Raw genomic sequence first — 9,533 nt, 5'->3', positions numbered from 1 at the left:
AACAAAACAACCATCAATTGCCATTGCGCTTTATAATATTTTACTAGCATCTTGTGTGCCAGTAAAACTAAAAATATATCTTTTTGATTCCTTAATAGTGCATGTACATTTTGAATGCCCAGAAGAGCATCGATCAAGTTGGTTTCAAAACCCCTTTCATCTAAACAATAATCTTCAATGCATGGTTTGCTGAGCTGTTTACTAATATGTGTAGCATATCTAAGTGCCCTGTGAGTTTCATTTCATTGAAATATCAAATGTGGTCAAAATCTGGTCCAAGTACTGATGCATCATTTTCCAAATCACATATCAATGCTTTGATTTAAAGGATGAAAAATGATTCTATTAAAAATCTATATCAGTGCGATGAATGCTCAATTAACAGGAAATTTTTGATAATCATGTCTTTAGTAGTATGTGATACTGTATTAGATTTGGTTGGAAATGAGGACAGGCGGGTCTGGTGTCTTGGGTGCTGAACCAGAAGGGGCGCCAAATTCACTCTTTAACTGCTTCCTCTACATGCAGGGGGCGCCAAAATTCCAGCTTGCCCTGGATGACAAAGTATCTAGCTGCAGCTCTGAATGAGAATACAGTACTGTATGAAGAAATTCGCTCCAGAATCCCTTTTGTTTGTTGAAACACAATTTCCCATAAGTTTCTATGGAATATTATTTGATTTATTCCAGGTATGGCTCAAAATTTAAAATACCAAGGAATGTTATAAAGACGATAAAAACTGACCAAACGCTAAAATGAATAGCTTTGAGAGCTATAAATGAGAATTTATAGAAGTGTAAGATACAGATCTTTTTATTTTAAACTATGCACACAAACACCAGCTTTATTCTGCTTAAGCTAGCGTTAACACAGTCGAGTGTGTAGGTGTCCCCAATCCATTTGTGTTTTGGTACATCTGGAGAAAAGATTACAAAAAAGGGATGTGAGTAAATCAATCTTCGAGTGACATTCTGGCAATGATTAGCTTAAATTCATCTCATGATGCAGCTGATTTATGTCATTGCTTGCATTTGTATCAAAGAAAATGTTCATTAATCGCATCCGTTAGCCAAGGCAGAAAAACGATGAAAAAAAAAATTGTTAGCCAAGGTACTGTAGTTATATATCCTCGATAAACTGATATATTCAACTTTCTTCAAACCCGATTTGAATAAAGCCATGCCAATATGTTCTCATCCAAATGCTTAGATAATCTTCATTCCAATCCCTCCCTTCCTTGGTATTAAAAGCAAATACAAAACCTTATTTTCCCCTATTGGTGCTTACGTAATATTTGAACGGTTGTGAGAATAATAGAAATGCACAAATAATTATACACAGTGAGAGGGAAAAAATTTTTGAACATAAAATTTTTTATTAAGTCATATGTTATTGAATGATGTTTAACATAAATAAACAAAGTTGCACACACTATGTCATAGTCTCAAAGGCAATTAGAAATAAACACGATTTTATATATTTTGAAATTTATTTTTTAATTGCTGCTTGTATTTCCATAGATTGAAAATGCTATTTTTCAAAGTATTCTGTAATACTGTGCAGATGTACGTGGTGTTTTGAATTTTTATACATTATATAATAAGCAATTTCCTGATATAGCAGAGAGGATCAGACCATCAAAATCAATACGAGATCATACATTCTATAACATTGAAGATAAACATATATATACAGTCAGGGCCGTCTTAAGAGCATCGTGGGCCCCCGGGCCAAATCATTTTTCTGAGGCCCCACCAGGCAAATTTTCGAAAATCTCAACCAGATCTCATTTTTGTGAGGCCCTCTTTTCTCTTGAGGCCCCCGGGCCGTGTCCGGGTGGGCCCATGCCTTAAGACGGCACTGTATACAGTAGATAAGCAGATATAAACTGTGGAATAAAAAATTATTCTAACAGCCGAGAGGATAAGGCCATCAATAAGACATTGCAGACACGATTCTACAATATTAAAAATAAACATGATCATGAATTAAATTTTTAATATTATAGACCGTGTTGCTCTGCCCAAAGAGACTTTTTTTACCCTTTCAGTGGCAATCTAGTGAGATATCTTGTCAAACCTGATCTGCTTTATTTCTGTCACCCGAAATATTTTGTCCTCTATAAAAATGCAGTGAAACTGTTTTTACAATAAAATGTTTTCCATTCCCCTTCAACCAATCAACTGTCAGTGGGCAGAGTTAGCTATTGTTCTAGGTTAGATAAGAAGAAGCGAGAAAAAAAAGAGAAATATATGCTGATTGCAGTCCATCAGCGCAATCATTGATAAGTCTTTTCCTCCAGACGAGAGAAATGACGATGATGATACTCACAGAGCCATCCGGTCCGATGCTGCACTTCCATTCGAAACAGCTGATGATGTGCCTTTTACGCTTGATGAGGTGAACGGTGTTGTTAAAAAACTGAAACTGGGGAAGTCTCCGGGTCCTGATGGAATTGACAATGACATTATTAAGCATTTCCACCAATCTTTCCCGACGCTATTGCATCTCTTATTCAACAAATGCTTACAACTCGGCGTATTTCCTCTGTCGTGGAAAAGAGCAAGGGTAGTACCTATACCGAAAAACAGAACATCTAAAACTGAAATCAATAATATCAGATGCATCAGTCTTTTGTCTTGCCTGGGCAAATGCCTGGAGAAATTATTCACTGTGCGTCTGAGATGGCATTTCTCGAAGACGGGTCAACTGAGTGATGACCAGTTTGGATTCACTCCTCAGCGCTCAACGGAGGACGCCGCTGCGCGTTTGTGTGATGTCGTAAAGAAGGGAAAGATGAAAAAGATGTATACAATTTTATGTTTCTTAGACTTCAAGGGAGCTTTTGATAACGCTTGGTGGCCTGGGATCTTGCACCTGCTTAGGAAAGGTGGAACTCCAAAGAACATTTACTTGCTGGTCAAAAGTTTCTTGAAAAATCGTTCAGCAGAAATTTCTCTAGGCAATGCTTCTCGAGTCTTTTACCCGGAAAAAGGATGTCCGCAGGGATCGGTATCTGGACCCCTTCTGTGGAACCTAATAATAAATGACCTCCTGCGTGTTCTTTCAAGTCACGAATACTGCTCAAAGATTGCTTTTGCTGATGATCTGCTTTTGATTGTTCAACGGAAGAAGTTTACTGATGCTTGCGGAACGTCTCAGGTAATTCTCGATCTGGTTACTTCTTGGGCCAAATCTTACAAGATGGAATTCAATCCTGAAAAAAGTAAAGTTATGATGGTGCATAAAAAATGTCCGGATGGAGGTGGAGTCAATGTAACTCTGGATGGCGTGGCAGTTGAAGAAGTTGAAGAAATGAAATATCTAGGAATCATTGTCGACAAAAAATTCCAGTGGAAAAAACACATCACATACCTCTCTAGGAAATGTGAAAGTGTTTTGAATGGCCTTTTGAGAGTATCTCAGAATACATTTGGATTGAAATCTGATGTCTTGTGTTTAATATACAATCAGGCCATCGTTCCTATTTTTACATATGCTTCCAGAGTTTGGGGTGATTCCCTGAAAAAGAAAATAAATCGTAAGAATATTCTGAAAGTTCAGCGGAGATTTCTTTTGAGAATTGTTAGAGGATATCGTTCAGTTAGCTACGAGGCACTATTTGCTATTTCTGGGCAAACACCTATTGACATCCTTATCCTCTACAATAACGAGGCCAAGAACATATTTTCAAGAAATTGTGATGACAATTCCCTTTCGGGTATAGTACCTTTTTCATCTCTTCCGCACCCAGCGACACGAGCTGCTATCGCACTTGTAAATTACAATGAAGAGTCTTTTCCTAAGTACGATCTCATCTGTTACACTGATGGCAGTAAAATTGATGGCAAAGTGGGTCTCGCTTACGTTGCTTATAAGCAAGAGAATGAGCTCCTGTTTCGCCAATTCAGATTAGAAAATAACTGTTCTGTTTTTCAAGCCGAGCTCCTCTGCTTGAATCTTGCCACCAAGTGGATTTCATTTTGTGTTGGAAACGATAATAATAGCGCGCTGATATGTTCAGATTCTCTCTCTTCTTTGCAAAGTCTACAAGATATAAATTCTACAGAAAAACTTGTGGTGGAGACACAATGTCTTATAAATGATCTTAAAAAGAAAAAATATATAATCGATTTCACACATGTTCGAAGTCACTGTGGCATCACTGGGAATGAGAGGGCAGATGATCTCGCACGGTCTGCTACACTTCTTAATGTCATAGAAAATGTGAAAGTCCCAAAATCTCACTATAAATATGTGTATCGACACAAATCAATCCATCAGTGGAACACAGAGTATGTCAGTTCCAAAAATGCCAGGCCGGTAAAGAAATTCTTCCCTTCGATTCCGGCGAGAAGGAAGTGTTACCATTTCTCCACAAATTTCCATCTGACCCAATTTATTACTGGGCATGGGAATTTTCAAAGTTATCTCGCGAGAATGAAACTTGCCAGTAGTTCGCTGTGTATATGTGGAACCAATGAAGAAGATCCTATGCATCTTCTTCTGTCGTGCAAAAATCTAACGAAGGAGAGGGTTCATTTCAGAAAAGAACTTAAGAAACTGTCTATTTCTTGGCCGCCTGCATTGTCCGATTTGGTCAAATCAAAGGAAGTCCTTCGCATTCTAAAAATATATGTACAAAATATCTTTGCGAAAAAATAATTGGTTTCTATTTTATTTTTTGTATATACAATGTGTACATTCTCATTTTCCTTGCAAGTGCTGTTTTCGATTCTTGAATAATTAATCAAAATTTCCATTTAAGTACTAATTATTATTATTATTATTGTTATTATTATTATTATTTATTTTTTTTTTTTCTCACTATCTTTGTATGTATGTATTGGTGTGTGTATATATATGTGTATGTGTGGATATATATATATACTTATGTGTGGTCGTATATTTTTCTATTCATGTGTGTGTATTGAATTTTTTTTTTTTTTTTTTTTTTTTTTTTCATTGATACCATATGGCATTCACTGGTGCAATATTGCGCTTTGAAGTGCATTCGTATATTGTTATTGTACATACTGATCTGATTTTTCCTTTCTTTTGTATTACGCTGTATTGCAAATTTTGAGTTTCTTGAACCGTATATGTTTGTTGTTGTTACTTACGTTTGTAAGCCTCGTGGTATACTCTGTGGAACACGGGGAGTTGTTTCTGAAGGACCCAAATAAAAAAAAAAAAATATATAAATAATACAAAAAGGGTTCTCTTCATAAAAAGCCCCGCATGTAATGGCAAGGTTTTGCAATTTTAAATGTGGCAATTATAATGCTGATCAGGAAAATTTCAAAAACCACTTAAAGGGTTAAATGGGAGTTTGGCTTAGATTTGCACCTTGAAATTGAAAAACCAACTTGAGCTGACCATCCCAAACAGTGGGGCTAAAACAACTTTTAATAACTTACCACTAATCATGAGCTAATCCCAAAATATTGGTCTGAGGATGTGTTGTATCCACAGTGTGTACCAAGTCAAGAAAAACTTTAAGGGTTGTGGAAAAGATTATTTTTCTAAATTCAAAAGTCATAAGCTTGTCACAAAACTTCAGCGATACAAGCGGAAATTGTAGTAAACCACTTTGAAAGTGCTCGAATGTTAATGAATTTAGACAGCTTTATTTATTTTTTTTTTTTTGGTTCCTTTTTCCCCCCACATTGAATAAATCATGGAAACATCATGCGCGAAGAGACTTAGACATTGTAAATTCTATTTTATTTCATCCCAAAGATTTCTTTAATTCTATTGATTCATATTTAAAAGGGGTTGACAGAAATTAAGCATATAGTTAATTACAGGAAAGCATAGGTGTACGTAGAATTTTCTCAAGGAGAGGATTTTCAGATTTTTTATCCTTCTTTGCAGGAAAGTATACTTACTGTAGAAAATATAATTACAAGAAAATGTACTTAATATGCAGGAAAAATAAGAACAGAAAAATACATGTAATGTAAGAAAAGTAATTACAGGAAAATACACAATGTAGGAAAAGTAATTACAGGAAAATGTACTTTTAATGTAGGAAAAATAAAAAAAAATATACGTAATGTAGGAAAAATAATAACAGGAAAATGTATTTAATGCAGGAAAAATAAAAACAGAATTATACACAATGTAGGAAAAATAATTATAAAAGAAAAATCAATTAACCTCAAATACATGAACCCAAACCAACAGGAAATTGATGAAAAAAAAGAGAACTATGTAGAAAATATTGATGGAAAAAAAAAAAAGATGAGAGCCAGAAAAAAATGAGAAAAGAGCGCAGAATATTACAAAATTACGAGAACGCGCTTGCGCATTGTAAGTTCCGAACAGTTTCCGAAGTCACGACAGTTTCCGAAGTATTGTACACGAAGTAACGACCGGTTCGAGAGTAACTCACGAGAGTATTTCACGGGACAGACAAATTTCTCCCATATTATTCGACTGTTGGGAGGGGCGATCGCTCCCCGCCTGGATCTGCACTTGGGCACTGCTCTAAGAGGAGTGCGAAATTCGTGTTGAAAAAATGAGAAGCTTTGTCGACAAAAAAAAAGGGCAACGGACACCAAAAATAAGTTCTGCACAAGATATCAGAGATACATACAGATATCTTCTTGAGTGACCCCCTGTTCTTTACGCATATTGGTGCATCACGCCCCCTCCACCCTCCAGAAGTAGGGCCGCTGTGTCCGATATTTTTTATCGGATATTCATTACTCTGTAATGAATTTATAAAAACCATGGATCCCATATCCCATCGCATGGCTCCTAGGCTGGGATCTCTGGTACGCCTCCAGGCCAAACTTTTCATTCCTCCCCCCCCCCCGTAGTAAGTTTATAATGTGGGAAAATACACAAAAAATGATAATTATCGTTCCGTGTCTGCTCCCCTTTAGTTGCGGCCCTCAAGAGCAGCGTGTCTTGCAGGGGCGTAGCCAGAAATTTCGTTAGGGGGGGGGACCACTTTCATTTTGGGGGGGGGGCAAAGTGACAGAACAATGGATTTGGCCATTTTTTTCCCTTTTTTCTCTCATTTTCTCACATTTCGGGGGGGGGGGACCAGACCCCCAAGTGCCCCCCTCTCGCTACGCCCTTGGTGTCTTGTGACCCGGGCGTCGGATCAGAGGGGGTGAGCACCAAAATGCGTCCTTGACCAGGCGACTGACTAAGCATTAAGTTGCAGTCCTGCCTACTCTTGTGGGAAGGGCCGCAACTAATGGGAGGGCAAGCGGGTCCAGTGCCCCTGGACCGGACCAGAGAGGGCACCAAACATTACAAAGGTTGCCAAAATATGATCCTGCCCGGCTGACCAAGAATCGATCTTGTTGCGACCCTGCTTGTGGGAAGGAGCCTATGGGAGTCCGTCCACCCAGGGACGTAGCGTGCGTTCTCTGTGCCCGGGCAGACTTTCTTGGGGTATGTTGAAAAGATTTATTATCATGCAAAATAAGTGTATATTTTTTTGTAGCCCTTCCCCCCCCCCCTATTTGCTCGAGTCAGGACTCAGGTTGCCCCAGCCCTTTTACGGGCCGGAGTTCACGTGGGGGGGGGGGGGACTCAGAATAATAGGATTTTGTGAACTTATTTTCGGAGCAGTTTTCATACAAATTATTAATTAGGTGAGCATTTCCAGCCAAAAGGGAGGGGGGGGGGCCCCAGATATATCACTTTGTTCTCAGGGCCGTCATTTCAACAACTTTTTCCGGGGGGGAGGGGCAAAAAACACGTACTCTCAATGTATTTATAATTATATATATATATATATATATGTGTGTGTGTGTGTGTGTGTGTGTGTATGTATATATGTGTGCGTGTGTGTGTGTGTATATATATATATATATACACACCAATTTTTAATTCTGAAACACGTTAGAACTGCATTTGAAAATGTAGATTAGTTTAAAATACAGCATATTCCGCTTAATGTTCCCATTTAAAAAGTTTTCTCGCTTAGTACGACTTATTTTCGTGATCTCTTAACTTTTACTAACACTTATAGAAATTTCCCGTTTAAAACGTTTTCCCCACCAACAACATTTTTCATGAGTTTTTGGAAAACACTACAAGTAGGGCTCGTTGTGTGTTGTATGTGAGCTCTTCAATGTTATTACTTGTGTTTCTTGCCACAAACAAAATCCAAGATTGCAATCTCAATGTTTGAACATTCAAATTCAAAATCCATAAAGACGCTCTGGAGTAGGTTGTGTCGAATATGAACAACACTCGCTGTAATCAGCCTAAACCTCAGATATAATCTATTTAATAGTCGGCAATGAACTACCGGGGTTGTAAGTAACGTAACATACATTCCTAAATGTTCGGAAATTTGTGATCTTATGCTTACATGCATGAGTTCTCTATTCCTGAACAGGGTCGGTTCTGGACATTTTTCAAGTGTAAGCGAATGATGTTTTGGTGATAAAAAAATCATCCCTTTCAGTTGGTGCCTTTTGTGGCAGCGTAGTTCGCAGCATTCAACATCCGGCTCTGTTCATGAAACAAAATATCTCTAATGTTGGTACTGTACTAGGTGAATAATTAGATTGAGGGAAAAAAGTCAGAGAGAAACGTCTTATTCTTTTTCGGAAGCTCAGTAGTAAGAATTGTCAAAATTTAGAATTTACACATTGTATATGTCTTTTGGAATATATGAGAGAATAATTCAGATGGTAATGTTTACGACTGGAAAATTCTCAAGCCTCCTTAGGGAAACATGACAGTTCAGAGGTTTCCAGGAAGGCATGCAATTAACACTCCAGAGGACAGTCGAAGTTGCCTCGCTCTGGGGCAGTCATCATCTAGAGATATCCATGCACAGTCTACTATGGAACATCAATAGTGGAAGCATCGCCGAATGAAATTACAATCCTTATGCGCACTATTGGTACCTGCAGACCAGATGGTAACTCCAACGAGAGGGGAGGATATTGAGGGGAAAAAATTGCTAGATATCTTTTCTAGTTTCCATTTTCGTTTGATGTTCTAAACATGTTTTTCTTTGGTTAATATAGCCCTGTTATTCTTTAACGGCAGAAATAAAGAACAGACTTTATTGTAAATTATCTCTAATTAATCGGCATTATTTAGGCTTCATTAAATACATTATATTCACCTAATTTTTATAGTAATTTTTGCAAAATAGCTTCCTAATTAAGCTTACTGAAAGTAACTGGAGAAAAAATATTTATATTACTGGTATATGGTTAATAATAGCATTGAGAATTTTCAAACACAAAGTAATTCATAGAGTTAAGCAAAAAAATAACTAAATTGCAAAATTGTAACTAACTAAATTGCAAAAATAACTAAATTGAAAAAAAACATTTTTTGTAAAAAAAAAAGTTGTAAAAAAGTAGTTGGTAAAAAAAAGTTTTTTTACCAACCCTGGTTGGTGCTCAAGCACCCCCAGCTCTAATGCTCCAATCCATGTCGGCATGAAGGAATTTCTAATGACTCCATATATGTTGGTAGGTATGAGGAAAGCATAATGCATGCTCACCCAGCTGAAAAAGTATTTACCCTTGGCCATGGCTAGA

Source organism: Pholcus phalangioides, unplaced genomic scaffold (assembly GCF_987345545.1).
Source record: "Pholcus phalangioides strain wild (caught in Gottingen) unplaced genomic scaffold, Ppha-v1.0 ptg000018l_1, whole genome shotgun sequence".
Taxonomy (NCBI): Eukaryota; Metazoa; Arthropoda; class Arachnida; order Araneae; family Pholcidae; genus Pholcus; species Pholcus phalangioides.
The sequence above is the reverse complement of the archived record's forward strand: the minus strand, read 5'-3'. Positions refer to the sequence as shown.